The sequence below is a fragment of the Gossypium hirsutum genome, chromosome A09 (genome assembly GCF_007990345.1).
Source record: "Gossypium hirsutum isolate 1008001.06 chromosome A09, Gossypium_hirsutum_v2.1, whole genome shotgun sequence".
NCBI classification, from domain to species: domain Eukaryota; kingdom Viridiplantae; phylum Streptophyta; class Magnoliopsida; order Malvales; family Malvaceae; genus Gossypium; species Gossypium hirsutum.
Genome location: NC_053432.1, coordinates 9,404,561 through 9,424,185, shown reverse-complemented (window position 1 = coordinate 9,424,185; position 19,625 = coordinate 9,404,561). Strand labels below are relative to the sequence as shown.

At 35.3% G+C, this 19,625-nt stretch overlaps 1 non-coding gene across 1 annotated transcript; it reads right to left on the bottom strand.

Moving 5' to 3' along the window:
* Positions 1–10,550: 10,550 nt before the first annotated feature.
* LOC121207267 (small nucleolar RNA R71) lies at positions 10,551–10,657 on the bottom strand. The gene has a single exon (XR_005902358.1). It is a non-coding gene; the product is annotated as a small nucleolar RNA R71 (small nucleolar RNA).
* Between the last annotated feature and the right edge of the window lie 8,968 nt (positions 10,658–19,625).

Genomic DNA, 19,625 nt, shown 5'->3' with positions numbered 1-19,625 from the left:
ACCGCTTTGGCTATAGGTCCAAACGTTCCATAATGGCCTAAATCCTTCGACTCAGCAAATGGTTGACGCAGCTACTGACAGAACCATCAATAATAAAACACCTAAAGATGCTTATGAGTTTATAGATGTCACTTAATAACTATCAGTGGCAAGTCATGAGGACAAAGCCAATGAAAGTAGCCAGTGTTTATAATGTCGATTCGGTCACCATGCTCTCTAATTAGGTAGATGTAATACCCCTTACCTGTACTCATTGCCGGAATACGGTACGAGGCATTACAGGAGTTTACGAATTATTTTATTTATTTATTTATTTTTTATATTTAATATAGCCCCTTTATAAATATCTAACCTTCCATGTAATATTAAATCGAGACCAATCCAGATCAACCAAACCAATTCAACATATTTTCAAGATAAATTCATGCGTATTTATAAGATAACCTCATCACAAATCAAAACCAAGATTTGTTAGCCATACCATTGGCTGACCTTACATTCATTTCACAGAATCATTTACTTTATTAGCTTATACATGCCATTGATTTCCAAAATAAAGTTTCTTTATATACCGAAGTCCTGATGATGTATAAATAGTTATTGATATAGTTGTTGATATGTTTGTCATAGTTGTTGATATAGCCAAATAGTTGTTATTTGGTTGATTAGTAGATGATGTATAAATGCATTTGGAAATTAGATAAGTTTGATGATTTTGGCATAATGATTTGTATGTTTGAATATGGAATTGAGTGGTTGAAATGTTTGTGAATAGATGTCATGATATGTTTATGAGTTGGTATGTTATTGGTTGCCCATATATGTGTTAAATTGATACCATTTGATGGCTAGGTGTGTTTGAGATGAGGGTGGCAAATTGGCTTTGCAAATAGCCTATTTTTGTCCATACGGGCAGAGACACGGGTGTGTGTCTCAGCCGTATGCGACACACGGTCATGTTACACAGCCATGTGTCCCCTGGGGTACCCTTTCTAATTAAGGTAGTATACCCTACCTTTTTGACATGGCCTAGACACACGGGCGTGTCTATTGGCCGTGTGAGACACACAGCCTTGACACATGGGTGTGTGTGGTCTTTTCAAAAGGTACACAGGTTCGACACACGGGCGTGTGGTCAATAGTGTGGCCAAGTTAGTAACCTCTCTAAATTTCCCATGGAAATGACACACGGGCGTGTCTCCGGCCGTGTGATGCAAGTCAGTATGTATGCCCTGTTTTCACATGGCCTATGAGACAGGTGTGTCTGATAGCCATGTGAGGCACACGGCCTGTTCACATGGGTGTGTGACCCTTAAATGTTTGAAAATTTTCTAAGTTATCCAAAGTTTGTAAATGTTATTGGTTTAGTCTCGAACCACTTCTAAGCATGTTTTAAGGTCTCGTAGGACCTTAAAGGGACAATGTGATTCATATGAATAGATTTTGATTATGATTGCATAAATGTATGTGAATGAGGTGTGTTATTCGGTAATGCCTCGTAACTCTATTCTAGTGTCAGATACGAGTTAGGGGTGTTACATTTAATTGGTATCAGAGCTATGGTTTAGTGATTCTAGGACTAACGTAGCGTGTTGGAGTCTAGCTATACATGCCATATATATAAACTGCGATAGTGTGATGATTCCTGACAGTTAAAAATGTGTTTTTTTATAGCAAATGGATCTCGATCGAGCTAATGATGTGGAAAGTAATGAGCCTGCTCCCGCTTAAGGGGTAGTACCAGCCGATTCTAGGCCTATTTCAAGTAGCCAATGGGGAGAGGCTAAGCAAGCCTTCTTCCAAATGATGAGTGAGTAGTTCACGAAGTTTTTACAAACAAATCTAGCTGCTCAACAACCTCCACCCCACCTGTTCCTCAGTAAATCCCAGTTGTGCCACAGGTGATAGATCTGATTCAATTGAGTAAGCCACCAAAGGATAAGATTCAGAAACACGGGGCTGAAGAGTTTCAGGCTACAGTTGATGATGATGCTAAGAGAGTTAAGTTTTGGCTCGAGAACATGATAAGAATATTTAATGAATTGTCCTATACTCCGGAAGAATGTATCAAATGCGTTGTATCATTGCTAAGAGATAATGCATATCATTAGTGGAAAACCTTAATAAGTGGTTCCTAGAGAATGGATTACTTGGGAGTTCTTTCAATCTGAATTCCGAAAGAAATATATAAGTCAGCAATTATTTGATAAGAAGCATAAAGAGTTTCTAGAATTGAAACAGGGTCGAATGACTGTGACTGAGTACGAAAGAGAATTTGTGTGATTGAGCAAATATGATTGGGAATATGTTTCTACCAAAGAGATCATGTGTAAACGATTCCTTGATGGACTGAATGAAGATATAAACCTATTAGTTGGAATTCTAGAAATTAAAGAATTCGTTGTTTTAGTTGAAAGGGCTTGTAAAGCCGAAGATCTCAGCACAGAAAAGAGAAAAGCTGACTTTGAAGCAAGACATTCTAGAAAAAGATCAACTAGTAAGTCTTATCAGTCTGCATCGAAGAAATTTTAGGACTCGTTTAATCATTCTATTGCATTGGTGGGACATTCAAATAAAGATCGAGTAAGACAATAGTCGAGCTTCAATGCTCCAGCTACTTCGATAGCTAGTGTTGGCAGTGTGAGACAAAACTGACTCGAATGTAGACAGTGTGGGAAATGACATTTCGGTGATTGTAGATCGAATGATCAGGCTTGTTTTAAATATGGATCATTAGATCAGTTTATTAGAGATTGCCCAGAGTTAGCTAAAAAAGATAATGTTTAGAGTACGAGACCAAGTAACACGGTAGTTAGAGGGAGACATGAGGCATTACTGTGAGATCTAATGTTAGAGCACCTGTACGAGCCTACGCTATTCTCGCTCGCGAAGAAGCGTCATCTCCATACGTCATTACTGGTACTTTTACTCTCTATGATACTAAAGTTATTGCATTGATAGATCCAGGATAAACTCATTTGTATATATGTGTGAATTTAGTATCCAATAAGACTTTTCCTGTAGAGTCTACTAAATTTGTAATTAGAGTATCAAACCCTTTAGGCAAGTACGTGTTGGTTGATAAAGTGTGCAAGAACTGTCCATTGATGATTTGGGATTTTTTTTTCCAGCTGATCTAATGTTTTTACCATTTGACAAATTTGATATAATTTTGGGTATGGATTGGTTAATGCTGCATGATGCTGTTATGAATTGCAAACGAAAGATGATTGATTTGAGATGTCAGGATAATAAAATTATCCAGATTGAGTCAGATGATCTGAATGGTTTTCCAGTAGTGATTTCATCTATGTTAGCTCAGAAATATGTGAGAAAGGGTTGTGAAGCTTACTTGGCTTATGTGCTTGATACGAAAGTGACTGAAAAGAAGATTGAATCTATGCCAGTTGTGTGTGAATATCTGGATGTGTTTCTTGAAGAATTACTAGGATTACCACCAATACGAAAGGTTGATTTTAGCATTGACTTAGTGCCGAGTACAATTCCGAATATCGATAGCTCCATATAGAATGGCTCTGACAGAGTTAAAAGAATTAAAATCTCAATTGCAAGAATTAACTGATAGAGGATTTACACGATCGAGTTTCTCGCCGTGGGGTGTTCCTATGTTGTTTGTGAAAAAGAAAGATGGCACGATGAGAATGTATATAGACTACCGAAAGCTTAACAAAGTGATGATCAAGACCAAATATCCTCTACCACGAATCAATGATTTTTCTGACCAATTGAAAAGGGCTACAGTGTTTTCAAAGATAGATTTGAGATTGGGCTATTATCAGTTGCGAGTTAGAGACTCTGATGTGCCAAAGATTGCATTTAGAATGAGGTATGGTCACTATGAATTTTTAGTTATGCCTTTTGGATTAACAAATGCACCTGCTATCTTTATGGACTTAATGAACTGAATTTTCTGACTGTGATATTTTGATCTATTTGAGAGATGAGACTGAGCATGCCAAGCATTTTAGAATTGTATTGCAGACTCTGCGTGATAAATAGTTATATACAAAGTTCAATAAATGTGAATTCTGGTTGTGTGAGGTTGTTTTTTAGAGCATATTGTGTCAGCATCAGGTATTCGAGTTGATCTAGGCAAGATTTCTACGTTTATGGATTGGAAGCCTCCGAGAAATGTATCTGAAGTCCGTAATTTTCTACGACTAGCTGGCTATTACCAACGGTTTATAAAAGGCTTTTCGATGATTGCGACTCTGTTGATGAGATTGCTTCAGAAAGATGTAAAGTATGAATGGTCTGAGAAATGTCAGAAAAGTTTTAATCAGTTGAAAGCTCTTTTGACTGAAGCTCCAGTGTTAGTAAAGCCAGAATCAGTTAGAGAATTTGTGATCTATAGTGATGCATCATTGAATGGCCTGGGTTGTGTTTTGATGAAAGAAGGCAAAGTCATAGCTTATGCCTGGAGACAGTCGAAGCCACGTGAAAAGAATTACCTGACGCATGATTTAGAGTTAGCAGCTATTGTATTTGAATTGAAGATCTGGCATCATTATTTGTTTGGTGAGAAATGTCATGTTTATTCAAATCACAAGAGTTTAAAATATCTGATAACTCAGAAAGATTTGAATGTGCGATAGCGGAGATGGCTTGAATTGTTAAAAGATTACGAGTCAGTGATTGACTATCATCCAAGAAAAGCAAATGTTGTTGCTGATGCTTTAAGCCAGAAATCTTTATTTGCTCTACGTGCAATGAATACTCAGTTGGTTGTATCTAATGATGGCTTGATTATAGCTGAGTTGAAAGCGAGACCGTTGTTTTTATAGCAGATTAGTGAAGTTCAAAAGTCGATAATGAATTGTTAGTTAAAAGAGCTTAATGTGATTTGAACCCTGATTCAAAGTTGCAAGTTGATTCCAATGATTGTTTAAGATTTAAAGGCCGAATATGTGTTCTGAGAAATTCTGAGTTGATTCAGATGATTTTGAACGAAGCACATAGTAGTCATTTATCTATTCATCCGGAAAGTACGAAAATGTATAACTATTTGAAGCAACTCTATTGGTGGCATTGTATGAAACATGACATTTGAGAGTTCATTTCTAGATGTTTAATTTGTCAGCAAGTTAAAGCTGAGCATCAGGTACCGTCTTGTTTATTATAGCCGATTATGATTTCCAAGTGGAAATGGGATAGAGTGACTATGGATTTTGTGTCGGGATTTCCCTTATCTCTGAGAAAGAAAGATGTGATCTAGGTTATAGTTCAGCTCATTTCATTCTAGTACGAACAGACTATTCACTTGAAAAGTTAGCTGAATTGTATATCTCTGAGGTTTTGAGATTACACGGAGTACCTATTTCTAATGTTTCAGATAGAAATCCGAGGTTTACATTGAGGTTTTGGAAGAAATTACAAGATACACTAGGTACAAAATTACATTTTAGTATCACATTTCACTCGCAGACGGTTATTCAGATACTCAAGGATATGTTGAGATGTTGTACTCTTAAGTTTGAAGGTACGTGGGAAAAGTATTTGCCGTTGATTGAATTTGCATATAATAATAGCTTTTAATCTAGTATTAAAATGGCACCGTACGAAGCCTTATACGGTCGAAAATGTCGAATACCTTTGTACTGGACTGAACTAAACGAGTATAAGATTCACGGTGTTGATCTGATTAAAGAAACAGAAGAAAAAGTGAAAGTAATTCGTGAAAATTTGAAAGTACTGTTAGATCGTCAGAAATCATACGTAGACTTGAAAAGAAAAGATGTTAAGTTTCAAATCGGGGATAGAGTGTTTTTAAAAGTGTTGTCCTGGAAGAAAATACTTCGATTCAGTCGTAAAAGCAAATTGAGTTCGAGATTCATCGGGCCGTATGAGATTATCGAGCTAGTTGGACTAGTCGCTTATCGGCTAGCATTTCCATCTGAGTTAGAAAAGATTCATAACGTGTTTCATGTATCAATGCTACGAAGGTACAGATCTGGTCCTTCGCATGTTATTTCCTCGATCAAAGTTGAGATCCAATTAGATTTATCGTACAGTGAAGAACTGATCCGAATTTTAGCTCGTGAGATCAAAGAGCTGAGAAATAAAAGAATAGCATTAGTAAAAGTGTTATGGCATCGACACTGGGTAGAAGAAGCTACGTGGGATCCCGAGAATGCTATGAGAAGGCAATATCCAAACCTATTCACTGGTAAGATTTTCGGGGATGAAAATACCTAAGGGGAAGAGTTGTAACAGCCTGGTTTTAGCTAAATCAGAATAGTGGTTTCGGAACTACAAATTCGAGGTCGTAAAATTATTTTAATATTATTTTTTGTGTTTACAGCATTTGATTAAATATGTGTAAAAATTTCGTAAGTTAATTTTATCGTTTAATAGCTCAATTTGAGAAAATGACTTAATCACGTAAAACGCAAAAGTTGCATTCTATATGTTAAAAGTGCTTAATTGCCATGGCTTATTAAAAGAAAGGACCTTATGATGTTATTATACCACTAATAGGTTAAGTGGACCATTATGGACATGTATTATAAAATTCTATGTTATTTCATTAAGGTTAAACTTGTAATTTGAATAATAAAGGTTAATAAACAAAACAAAAATTCATAATTTGTGTTCATCTTTCTCTTGGTGATCGAATATCATCGAAAATAAGGGAGGTTGGAAGCTTGTTAGGGTTCGGCACTTGCAAGGCTCAATTGGTATGTGATTTTTGTTCCGTTTTTTATGATTTTTATGTATTTGTGATCGTTGCTTTGAGTACTAGCTAGCCCATGCCCTAATTTTTTAAATTGATGATGATTATGTGAAATGCCATTGATGAGTCCTTGAGCTCTTGAATGTTTGATGATGGAAAATGAGTATTTGTTGATTGATTATCATGTTTTGTAAAGTGATTTTTAGTGAAATTGTACAAAAGGGATTAAATTGAGAAAATGTGAAATGTTGTGGTTAAAAGTGTGAAATAAATGAAAATATGGGCTGTTATGAAGCTATAGAAAATTCAGCTAAGCATGGGTCATATTGAATTTTGTGTTTTTGTGAAAGAAGAACTAAATTGAATAAGTGTGGAACTTTAAAGGCTAAAGTGAAAAAATGTCCAAATATGTGTTTGTGGACATGAATGTGTTGATGAATAAAAGAGTTAATTTTGAATGTATATAAATCAAGAATGAAAGAAAATGGATTTAGATCGGGGAAAATCGAAAGTTGACAAATAGTCAATTCCGTCCGTTTATTCCGAACACAAGGTAAATTCATATGCAAATAAACGTCTTTACATTAAATTATATATGTTTTATTATGATTAAATTGCAATGAATTTTGAACAGGTAAGAATCGACAGAGTTACGACATCCGAAAGTCTCATGCGAACCTCAAGAATTGTATAGGATACGAATGTCGTGACATTTGGTTATCGAGATGTGATTACATGTAAGACCATGTCTGGGACATTGGCATTTTATTAAGATTACATGTAAGATGATAAACCTCAAAATTGCATAACTATCTAATTACAACAAGATCATTTAACCTATATATATAACTCATTTACAACCACCTAATACATGCCACTTAAACAAAAAGAAGAAATACGTCACCAAAATTTTCTTGTCGGAGTCGGGTTTGTTTTGGATGCTGGACCGGATCCGAAACTCTAATGACCTACGCACGAAAACAACCGTACGCTGAGTATTTCATACTCAGTGGTATTACTATAAATCAAAACTATTTAACATTAATAAATTACAAACATCAACCATAAACTTTATAATCATTTAAACTAATTATATATAATTATATTACCTCATAACTCTTAAATTCATATATCATTTTTCACATACTAACTCAAATCATAATTTAACTCATACTTTCTTTCTTATACTTTTCAATAGTGCCAAAACAATTAATCTCATTTTCAAAATTTCATTTCAATTATTTACCCTATTAACAAGGCTCGGACTCTGACAGATATGCGGATTTCACCCAAACACACCAGAATATCCAGGCTAAACACACCTGGAATATTATAAATCCTCCATAACACACCAGTATAATATAGCCTCCCAAACACACCAATATATCATATCTTCCCAAACACACCAACAAGGCATTAAATACCTCTTCGGATAAACCGAAGTATATACTAACAGAAACATCTTCTCGGCCGAACTACAAATCTCCTCATCACATCACAAATCCAATGGCATGCCTTTTGTATCAAATCTAATCTGACAAGTTAATAGGGTATTATTTTACTTTTCCAATTTCAATTTCATTTCCACAAAAATTTTCAATACTCAATCAATTCAAACATCTATTATCTTAATTCATATACAAATTAATTTTCACACATACTCATATTTAATTTCAAATATAATACTTACCTTACCTTAATTATTCCATAACTATAAATTCAATATACAAATTAATAAATAGTTTGAGTTATAGTAATACAAACCCGGAAAACGAGTTTACTCCTCAACGATCTTTTCTTTTCCTTTGGATGTCGATGCCTCGTTTTCCTTATTAGCTACGAAAATAAAAATAATAATAACAACTTACATTATTAATTACAACATTAATTTAAATAATTAATTAAATTTCTACTCAATTTATGCCTAATTTTAAATTTAATCCTAATCCTTTAATTTCATGTTTTATATCCAGATGAGCATAAGAAAGTGAAAAGTGCAAGAAAAAGGCCAAAAACAGACAAACTAGGTTTATTTCAGTGCTGTACACAGCCCAGACACTTCCACATGGGTAATCCATACGCTCGTGTGAGACACATGGGCAGACTATAGGCCCGTGTGTCATGGCCATGTTGACTTAAAACCATATCAGTATTGCACACTGCTTGAGCACCATCACACGGGCTAATTTTGAGCTATTTTGGGCATTCCAAAGTCTATTTAAACACACGAAAAGAGGATCAAGGGGTACACATATAGTAGAAGGCAGAAAATACTTGAAGACAGCCATCGGAATAAGCTCGGAAGCAGGAATTACTTCAAGACTGAAGATCTCCATTCAATTTCTACCGAAATTTTTAGGTTTCTTATGTTTTGTTATTTTCCCAATTTTGAGATGTTTTCCCCTATCGTTATGAACTAAACTCCCTAAATACCTAAGGGAGGTGAAACCTAAGATAAATCTTATTATTATTTGAATTATATGATAAATACTTGTCTTATTCTTAATTATGAGTTTTAATCATTGCTTTAATATTCCAAGATATTAATTTAGGTTTTGATGTGCTTATTCAGTAGACCAAAAGTTCCTGTTTAAGAGTAGATCTTCCATAATTAAGCGGAGTTGCATGCAATCCTAGAGATAGGATGACATAAATCTGCCGGATTAGAGTCAAATCTAATAAGGGAGTCCATAGATCGGGTTAATGCAACAATAAGGGTTTTAATTAGAAAGAGATTTCGATTTATCAACCTAGAGTTAGTTGTTTTTAGTCTAGAGAGAGATATTAACATAAGCTAGGAATTTCTACGGATTAAGTCAAGTGAATAAATGATCTAATTCAGAAGTAATAAGTGAAGTCTAGGTGGATTCTTCCTTGGGTATTGTCTTCTCCATCGGTTTTCCAAAAGTATTTTCCAATTTTAATCGTTGTCGTGTTCTTAGTTAATTGAATTGTTAATCTTAGTTTAAAAACATCCCTTTAAATCTTAGACTAGATAATAAAAAGATAGTAATTACTAGTACTTTTAGTCCTTGCGGATACGATATTTTCGGTCTCACCATAACTATACTACTGTTCGATAGGTGTGCTTACCTTAGTTGAATTTTTAGTTAGTTTAGTGACCATCAAGTTTTTGGCGCCGTTGCCGGGAACTAAGATATTAGGAACACTTAATTTTTATTACTTTAGCCATTTTTATTTTTATTGCAATTTAATTTTGTTTTTATTTTAATTACTAATTTTTCTTTTATTTTCTTTTGGCAGGTTTTTATAGTTTATGACTAGAAGAAACCCGTCAGGACCTCTACTTTTTGACAGAAAAATTGAAAGCACAGCTCGTAGAAATTATAGAGAGATAAGGCGAAGTCTATGGTATATAGAGGAAGAGCACGAGGAGGACACCAATAACACTGAGGAGATGGCTAAAAATCAAAATAATCCGCTGCCTCCTGTGGCTGTCGCAAATCCAGTGAATCAGAATCCTGCTCCTTGTACTGTGTACGACTATGCTAAGCCCAATTAAATAGGAACTGAATCAAGTATAGTTAGACCTATTGTTTCTGCAAATAATTTTGAACTGAAACCTAACACGATTCAAATGATACAACAGTTTTTTCAGTTTGATGGTTTGCAGGACGAGGATCCAAACACTCATTTAGCAGATTTTCTAAAATTCTGCGACACTTTTAAGATCAATGTCATTTTTAACGATGCCATTCACCTTTAGTTGTTTCCCTTTTCATTGCGGAATAAGGCTAAACAGTTGTTAAACTTGTTACCACGATGTTTAATCACTACTTGGGAACAAATGACTGAAAATTTTTTGCTTAAATATTTTCCACAGGCTAAAATGGCTAAATTGAGGAATGATATCTCTTCTTTTGTGCAGATGGATTTAGAAACACTTTATGATGCATGGGAGAGATACAAGGATTTATTGAGAAGGTGCCCTCACCATAGGTTACCTTTATGGTTACAGGTTCAGACCTTCTACAATGGTGTGAACCCTTCAATAAGGCAACTGATTGATGTTGCTGCCGATGGAACCTTGAACAACAAAACACCTGAAGAGGCTTACAAATTTATTAAAGAGATGTCACTAAACAACTATCAGTGGCAAGTCATAAGAACAAAGCCGACAAAAGCAGCTGGCGTTTTCAATCTCGACACGGCCACTAAGCTATCTAACCAGGTAGAACTATTGAATAAAAAGATTGATGGTTTGTATGATTCTACTTAGGTACATCCACTGATGAGGTGTGATTCAAATGGAGGAGGGATGCATAACACAGACTATCCATCCTTCAACCCCAGCACCAAACAATTCTAGACCTCAGAATAACCCTTATAGTAACACTTACAATGCAGGTTGGAGGAACCATCCCAATTTCTCGTGGGGTGGTCAAGGGAATCAAAGGCCACAACACCCTCCAGGTTTTCAACAACCACCTTACCAACAGGAGAAAAAGCTGAACCTTGAGGAGATGCTAATAAAATTTATCTCGGTGTCAGAAACTCATTTTCGGAATACCGAGATAGCACTTAAAAATCAACAAGCATCAATTTAAGGGCTTGAAACTCAAATAGGTCAGCTTGCTAAGTTGATCTCTGAAAGACCGCAAGGTGGCTTGCCCAATAATACAGAAACTAACCTAAGGGAACAACTCCATGCCATCACTGTACAGGACAAAGAAGGGTTAGCTGAACCTAAATCTGAAACGAGGCAAAAAGCTATGGTAAGCAATGGTAAGGTTGAGGTGGGTCATGATACACAAAAGCCGGTAAGCAAAGAATATAGACCTCGTGTGCCATACCCCAATGCGACAAGGAAAGACCACACAGATGAACAATTTGGTAAATTCCTTAAACTACTTAAAAAATTACATATTAACCTACTGTTTATTGAAGCTCTTTCACAGATGCCAAACGCAGTTAAATTTTTAAAAGAGATTTTAGTAAAAAAAAACAGATGTTAGATGAGTTATCGCATGTGGAGTTAAATGCAGTTTGCTTAGCTATTTTTCAAAACAAGCTACCTAACAAATTGAAAGATCCAGGGAGTTTTACGATACCTTGTTTAATTGGTAGTTTGAATGTTAACAATGCTTTATCTAATTTAGGGGCAAGTATTAATGTTATGCCTTATAAAATGTTTAGACAGCTAAGTCTTGGGAAACCCAAACAAACTAGGATGAGCGTTCAATTGGCTGATAAAACCATTAGATTTGCTAGGGTATAATTGAATATATGCTTGTTAAAATCGACAAATATATATTTCCAGTAGACATTGTTGTTTTAGACATGGATGAGAATAGTGACATTCCTTTAACTTTAGGACAACCCTTTTTAGCAACTGCTAGGACTATTATTGATGTCGGTACAGGTGAGTGATCGAGATGATTACACTTAAAATTTCACAAAAAACACGGGCTAGGAGTGAGACACACGGGCATGGGCCACGGCCGTGTGGTCCAAAATGGGGCCTGCACGATCGTGGCCCCCTTTTTAATTGAAACCCTAACCCTAAAAATCCCGCATCCCTATTTAAACCTACTATTCATCCTCCCTTTTCACTATTCACCCGCTAGCCACTAGTCAACAACTTCCCTATTCTGGCCACCATTCTCTACCGAGCCACCACATCCCTCTTCTTGTTTTATTTCTCTTCCCCTCTTCTTTCCCTTTCTTTTCCTTTTTCTCTCTCCGACCCGCAACCCTCGCATCGCCCACCCCTTTGGCCGACCACTAAGCACCATCACACGGCCAACCCTCTGACCACCACCTACAGTTGGTTCCTATGTTCTTCGACTCCTTTATGCTCTATTTTATTCTTTTAATTTTGTCCTTAGTTTTTAGCATTCATTCTTATTGGAAATTTATGACTATTGTTATTGCATTCATAGCATAGGATAACTTGATTTTTATTTTATTAGTTTGATTCCTAATTCTAAATAATAGGTTCTTTCGATAGTTTTAAATTTGGTTAATAGTTAAATATGATAGAAATCTCTTGCTTATTCCTTACCATTAGGTGTACTGGCTGGTTTGAATTCGTTTGGTTCCAATTCCTATGCTGAGTTTTTACACTTGTTAACATTAGTGCATATAGGAATAAATGTTACATGATTTACTTTTAACCATCTTGAAGCGGTTATTGGATGTTGTGTTTGTTTCTATTTTTCTTATATTGAAATATTTTTTCTTTCAGACTCATTATGACAAATACATGGAAAGACCAAAACCGCAGTTCTCGTTTCTACAAAACGAAAAGGAGCGACATCCTCAACTGCGACCACTGAGATACGCCATCCATTCCTCCAATTTCCACTAGGACCTCGGGAGGAGTTGTTCCAGATTCTACGTGCCGGACCCCTAAGCGTGGGTCAGTGCATCGACTGGGCTGCATTGGAACAAGTCCACCTTGCTGACTCAGTTTGGGCCCTCCTTGCTACCGCTCCTTGGGACCCTTTTTTCGACATTATTGAGCCAACATACCTAGAGTTCACTTTGGAACTTTGTTCGACATTTCAGTTACAGATGGTTATGACAGATTACGACGACCTAGGCACAGTCCATTTCCGTCTTGGAGGTCTAGTGCGGCAATTGAGTGTCCTAGAATTCGGAGTTGCTTTGGGACTTTATACAGAAAACTTTATGGAGGTTGACAAATTTTCCCATCTCCACTATCACATCCATTATGCACCTTCCTCTTATTGGGCAGCCCTCATTCTTGCTACAAGCATCTATGACCCCAGCCGCTTCAAGGCATCAACTCTATCTCCAGCATTACGATACCCCCACGCCCTTTTAGCTCACACTTTAACAGGGCGACGAGAGAGCACTAGCGTCGTTAACACTCACGACACATACTTCTTATGGAGCATGAGGCAAGGGCACGTTTTCGATCTTGCATACTTAATCGCCCTCACCTTTCGCCATCAGATTGAACGGCAGTGAAATGGAGTCATCAACATCAGCCCTTACGTGACTCGTCTAGCTCGACAATTTGGGCTCCTGAACACATTAGCACAATCCTCATCACTTACACTCATCGGTCAGATGTCCCTATAGGGCATCTCAAGTATGCTCCACATGAGGATAATAGAGTGTCGTTTTGGGTTCGATCTTCCTCAATACCAATTAGCACGAGCCACCAACCAGGATGACCGTAAGGATATTACTGACAATATCCCTTTCTTCCATGAGAACCCAAGTTCTCCTCCACAGCTGAGTCCCAAACCAGTACATGCGACTGCTTCATTGACATAAATTTTGGACCACCTGAATCAATTCGAGCAATATTGCACTCAGTGATTCGACACATAGATGCAACTCTACAGTAGATTTGCCAACATTTCCACATTTCGCCTTCAGCACCACCACCTCACAATCCAGCTGTCGATGAAGACTTTTGAGTCCATTTATTTTCACTTTGTTTTGCTTTCCCTTCTGTTTTTATTTTTATTTTTATTTTTATTTTCATTTTTCATGTTCTAAAAGACTTTTATTAGTATATTTTGAACCCCTTAATTTTATGGTTGTTCCTTTTTGAATAACCATAACAACCTCATTGATATAACTCCCTAAAATATTACTGGTGATATCGTAGTTTCAAAAGGTTCAGTCGATTGGTGCTACTCAGGAATATATAAACAATCTTATGGGGAAAGATATTCCACAACTGCCATGTCCTACTCGACCACGACCATAGCCATCACGACACTGACCACCGCGATAACCTCTTCACTTGGCGCCGTGATTGTGGAACCCAACCTCTACCACCACCTTCACCTCTGTCTAGTTCCACATCCACATCATTTCCAATGTCTATAAACCCGCTTTTGCTATTCCAAGGACTACATCCAAATTTAGGACAGTTTCGCTTCTCCCCCTCTTTTATGATATTATGCTTATATTTTTATTATCTATCTTTGTACATTGAGGACAATGTACATCTTAAGTGTAGGGAGGTTATGATATTATCATTATTAGAAAATCCCTGAATTATATCTTGTTCTCAAATAATTTTCTCATATTACTATTAGAATGAATTGTGATTGATTTATGATTTTTATTGATATGTTTTGGATTAAAACATAGGTAATTATGCATTGATTATTTAAACTTGAGGACAATAGAGAATCAAGCATGATAAGTTGCAATTTTGAGAATTAAAATTGCTAGGTTGTTTCCTTGAATTGAGGTAATATCTTAAAGATTTGAATTTACAAGATTGACATCAAAAACCCATAATTTTTGTGAGATTTTGAGCCTTTTAGAGCATATATCTTTCTTGATCACTTTGTTGATGGTTATGAGTGAGTCAATGCTGATTTTTTATTCTAGAACTTGCATCGATTATACATGTCGAGACCACACCTTTGATTTGATATACTAGGATGATGAAGGCACTTAGGTTTTGACCTACTTACTCCATAAAAAGCCCACCCACATAATTAACTTTTAGTGAGCCCCTTTGAGCCTTAAACATCATTTCTTGATTTCTCTTTAATGATAACCCACAACTTAACCCTTTTTGATTCGTTAAGAATTTCTCCCTGTTTATTGACTCCCTTTTTATTGAGATTTGATTTGATTAATTACCTAACTATGTTTGTTCATTTCAGTTGCTGAATTATTCCTTATTATGTACTTTCCATTGTTGTCTTATTCTTAAAAAAATGTATATTTATATTCATATAATTACATATTTTGATAAAGAGCTTGGATAAGTTAAAGTTATTATATGGAGAAAAAGCTCACTTCATTAGTTTTGGATATAAGTTTGGCACTTGTTTGTAATTCGATAAATAGCTTTTTTTTCTAAGTTTGGTAATTATTTAAATTAATCTCGATTCTAACCCTTTTTTCCAGCCTTTATCCACACCTTTAACTCAAGCCCTATTACAACCCTATTAAAGACCTTTTGATTTGTGTATCATCTCATTTATAGTGATGGAGATTTGATTTTCATGCAAGCCTATGGTAATAACTTTTCATGTTTGACTATTGAGTGCTTAATTATTGAACCTTAAAACACTTTGAGTGATTTGAGTGAATCTTTAGTAAGGATGTCAACCATTGTCGATTTGGAATTAAAGATAATTACTTAGATAAAGGGGGTACCTATGATTTTATGATTAAAATGCTCAACTTGGATTGTTTGAAATTTTTAATGTTATTTTAGTTGAATTCTCAGTGTATAATTATCTATGGATTATTTCAAACACATTTTTTATAAGAATTATAAGTTGAGAAGAATACACTTTAATTGTGAGGACAAGCAAATGCTTAAGTGTGGGGATATTTGATAAACCTCAAAAGTAACATATTTTAATCCCATGCTTCGCATATTTTTGGATGATTTATCATAAGATTCAGTGAATTTGATGCTCCTAATCCTTTAATTTCATGTTTTATATCTAGATGAGAATAGGAAAGAGAAAAGTGCAAGAAAAAGGCCAAAAACGGACAAAATAGGTTTATTTCAGTGCTGCACACGGCCCAGACATTTCCACACAAGTAATCCACACGCACGTGTGAGACACACAGGCAGACCACACGCCCGTGTGTCATGGCCGTGTTGACTTAAAACCATATCAGAATTGCACCCGGCTTGAGCACCATCACACGGGCGTGCCACACGACCATGTTCCTGTCGAAACCTATTTTAGTTCTACTCAGAAAAGGCTAATTTTGGGCTATTTTGGGCATTCCAAAGTCTATTTAAACACACAAGAAGAGGATCAAGGGGTACACATATAGTAGAAGGCAGAAAATACTCAAAGACAGCCATTGGAATCAGCTCGGAAGTAGAAATTACTTCAAGACTGAATATCTCCATTCAATTTCTACCGAAGTTTTTAGGTTTTTTATGTTTTGTTATTTTCCCAATTTTAAGATGTTTTCCCCTATTGTTATCAACTAAACTCCCTAAATACCTTAGGGAGATGAAACCTAAGATAGATCTTATTATTATTTGAATTATATGATAAATACTTGTCTTATTCTTAATTATGAGTTTTAATCCTTACTTTAATATTTTAGGATATTAATTCAGGTTTTTATGTGCTTATTCAGTGGAGCAAAAGTCCCTGTTTAAGAGTAGATCTTCCATAATTAAGCGGAATTGCATGCAATCCTAGAGATAAGACGACATAAATCTGTCGGATTAGAGTCAAATCTAATAAGGGAGTCTATAGATCGAGTTAATACGATAATAGGGGTTTTAATTAGAAAGAGATTTCAATTAATCAACCTAGAATCAGTTGTTTTTAGTCTGAAGAGAGATATTAACATAAGCTAGGGATTTCTACGGATTGAGTCAAGTGAATGAATCATCTAATTCAAAGGTAATAAGTGAAGTCTAGGTGGATTTTTCCTTGGGTATTGTCTTCTCCATCGGTTTTCTAAAAGTATTTTCCAATTTTAATTGTTGTCGTGTTCTTAGTTAATTAAATAGTTAATCTTAGTTTAAAACATCCCTTTAATTCTTAGGCTAGATAATAAAAAGATAGTAATTACTTGTACTTTTAGTCCTTGTGGGTACGATATTTCTAATCTCACCATAACTATACTACTGTTCGATAGGTGAGCTTTCCTTAGTCAAATTTTTAGTTAGTTTAGTGACCATAAGACCATGTCTGAGACATTGACATCGTTAATCGATTTCGTGTAAGACCCTGTCTGGGACAGTGGCATCGATATGTGATAACATTTAAGACCATATTTGGGATATGGCATTGTACGAGCTTATGTGATTTCCGAATATCCTTAATGATTCCGAATGGTTCAATGGGCAAATTCAAGTTGAGAAAGAATATGTGAATGAGATAAATGACTCAAGTATGTACAAAATTCGTACGAGTATTGAAAAGGGGAAATATTTGATGAACTCGATTAAGACATTGAATATATGTCCAATGGGAAAGGTTTGTGAATTTGAATGAAATTAACTATGTTAAACAAATTTGAATTTAAAATGCAAATGTTCATCTGATAGCTTTATTTGTATATGGCTTACTAAGCTTTTATAGCTTACTTTGTGTGTTCTTTCCATGTTTTATAGATTATTGAAGCTAGCTCAGACATTGAGGATCATCGGGAACCATCATCACACTATCGACTACTTATTGGTACTTTTGGAGCTTTGTATATATGATATATGGCATGTATAGGCTAGTGTCATTTTGTTATGTTTTGAGTTGTTATTATAGCCATGAGATTTCGCTTGCAAATGTTGGAATATGGCCATTTATGTTAGTGTGATTTATATGTTGATAAGTGATATGTATGTAATGTATATTGTAACGCCCCAAAAATCTCGAAATCCCGAAATTTCTTTTTTTTTTTGGTTCTGATAAAAAATGTGCTAAGTATTTTCGGTTAAGTAGGTAATAGTAGGTCTTGGCTAAGGTTTAAGTTCGAACTGAGGGGAAAAGAAAATTATGCGTTAATAGTTAAAAGGACCTTGTTGGCAAGTAGTTGGGATTTTAAATAAAGATAAGGGAAAATGGCATCAAAAAGCCTCATAGAGGAGTGGCTAAGTGACCCCACTTAGGGTGTAGGGAGGCGGTGTTAGTGGCTAGCAAGCGATCCAGTAATATCCTGATTTTGGGCCTAGTTGGAATAGTGGTTTCGTGACCATAAATCCGAGATAGAAATAATTATTTTATAATTATTTTGAGGTTTATGATATGATTGCATGATTGTGTGAAAATTTCGTGATGAAATTCTATGCCTAAAGTGCTTAAATTGAAAGTAGGGACTAAATCGAATAAGTTGCAAAACTTGCATTCTAGAAGTTTCTAGTATGAAATTGTTTTGAAATATTAATTAGGAGGTATTAAATAGCAATTTTACCAATTTCTAAGTCTATAGACATAAATTGGACATGGATGGAATTTTTGGAAAGTTTAGTAGTAAGGGCATTTTGGTCATTTAGGCGTAAAATGAATTAAAATACAAAATTAAAAGCCAATTTTGCTCATCTTCAACCCCATGGCCGAATATAGCAAGGAGAAACCATGGCTAGGGTTTTTCAAGCTTCCAAGCTCTATTGTAAGTCCGTTCTAGCCTCGTTTTAATGATTTTTACGTTTTTGGAGTCCCGGTAGCTCGATTAAGCTTATGCTAGCAATAATTTAACCTAGGGTTTATATTTGGAAAAATACCCATAGGTGAAATTTGTGTATTTTGGTGTTTTATGATAGAATATGAGGTTTTAAATTATGTTAGACAACTTGTGCTACTCGGTTTTAAGCGAAAACTAGCAAAAGGGCTTAATCGGTAAAAATACCTAATAGTCATAAGTACATGTTAGAGTGAGAATTTGATGTTGCCATAGAAGGGAAAAATGATCAGCATGTCATAAAACATAAGAAAATAGGTTGAAGTTTAATTTACGAGCTTTGGGGCAAAAGTGTAAATATGCAAAAGTTTAGGGGCAAAATTGTAATTTTTCCAAAATATTATTTTGGGTCAATTTGAATAATGTGAGTCCTAATTATACTATATTTTAAATTATAGAGCAAGGAAAACTGAAATTCGGGCTAAAATGGAAAAATACCAAGTTGTGGACGAAATGGTAAAAGTAGCCATTTTCGCATACGAGGTAAGTTCATGTGTAAATAATGTAGCATAATTGTTATTTTTAAGTTATTGATGTTAATTATATGATATGCTGATTTTTTTTATCGTGAAATATTATGCTTTGTGGTTAATGTTGAGTAATATGCAAATTATGTTTACTACTTGATAAATATGAATTGCTACCGAGTATCGGTTCTGATATTCCATGGAAGATGGCAATGTAAGATCGAGGAAAAAAGCCCGTTTGAACCTTAGGAATAGATTAGGATACAAGTGACATGTCACTAGGATGGTTGAGCATCCGAACTCGTTGAGTTGAGTCCGAGTTCACTTCTGGATGC